General features: G+C 31.8%; 1 pseudogene; it reads right to left on the reverse strand.

Moving 5' to 3' along the window:
* Window positions 1-1,180: 1,180 nt before the first annotated feature.
* On the reverse strand, window positions 1,181-1,299 carry LOC111734724 (annotated as a pseudogene).
* Between the last annotated feature and the right edge of the window lie 73 nt (window positions 1,300-1,372).

The following is a 1,372-nucleotide window of genomic DNA, read 5'->3' on the forward strand; positions in this document are numbered from 1 at the left end:
CCTCCTCCTCCTCCTCCTCCTCTTCTTCTTCTTCTTCTTCCTTCTTCCTTCTTCTTCTTCTTCTTTCTTTTTTAATATACTGTCCAGGGTTTTCAGGCTAAAATTAAGGGTAATTTTCTGAGAGGAATAAGGAAAAGTAAGTCTCCTCTATATTCCTGAAAGCAGAAATGTCATATACCTTTATTTTAAATGAATAGCTGTCATTACTTTCAACTGAAAATGTTGGTTTGAAAGCCAAACTACTTCTCTTCATTGACCTAAGTTGTGCTAATGTTGGATATCCACGTCTTACATAGTCTATTTTTTTTTTCATGAATGCCAAATATTGTCCTCCAATGCATCAAAAATCCTTTCTTTACTCTTGATTTTATGTCACAAAATTTTAAGCTTGGTAAATTAGGTGATTCTTTATGACACAATGTGTAAGTGCTTAAATTTAATGTGCCGTTTATTCAATCTTTAGTATTGGTCGTTTTATTTAACTAACTTTCATTTTCCTATACAAAAAAAAAATGAAAAAATAATCCTGAACTCATACATTGTTGGAAAAATTAAATACAAGAAGGCATGTGAATTTGTTAGTACATTCCATAGTGATATGGATGCTAATATTGTTACTGTTATATAACTAACCTTGTTCTTTCCTTTGTGCATTTAATTGTATATGTTTTTGAATTAGCAGCTTGCACTGGAATGGAAAGTTTTAGGAAAATTCAAGTGTCTAATATGGATAGAAGTAAATTTATGTATAATGAGTTAAAAAGCACTGAGCTAGTAGAGGTTATTTATAAGGGTAAAATACATAACATAAACAGGAAAATTTAAAAAAGAAATGCTCAGAGTGAAAAGACTCCATAGATAAGATAGGATGTCAACAACTTTATCTCACATATAAGAACAAAAAAAGTTTGAGATGCTGCCCATACTGTGAGACAGAACTTCAATAGTACTGGATAAATTCAATTTTTAACTGAAAGTTTTGTATTTGTAAATATAGTCTCCCAGTTTAAAAAAATATGGTGAAGATGTTGTGACTAAGAATGAGGGTAATTTATTTTTTTAATTTTTTAATTTTTATTTATTTATTTTTATTTTTTAGGTGAGGCAACCCTTGGTTGACCTCACAGATTGCAAGGACCTTGTCAGTTTACAATTGCTTATTTTTTTACTTTATTTTTCATACCTACAGTACCTGGTCTTCCTAGGTGGTCTCCCATCCAAGTACTAACCAGGTCCGACTCTGCTTAGTTCCCAAGATCACATGGGATCGGGCTCGTTCAGGGTAGCATGGCCGTAGACAGAATGGGAATTTATAATTTTAGATGTTTCAGTATTCTGAGCACTGAATCATAATTATTTGTTTGCCTGTATG

Source organism: Pteropus vampyrus, unplaced genomic scaffold (genome assembly GCF_000151845.1).
Source record: "Pteropus vampyrus isolate Shadow unplaced genomic scaffold, Pvam_2.0 Scaffold4586, whole genome shotgun sequence".
In the NCBI taxonomy this organism is placed as follows: domain Eukaryota; kingdom Metazoa; phylum Chordata; class Mammalia; order Chiroptera; family Pteropodidae; genus Pteropus; species Pteropus vampyrus.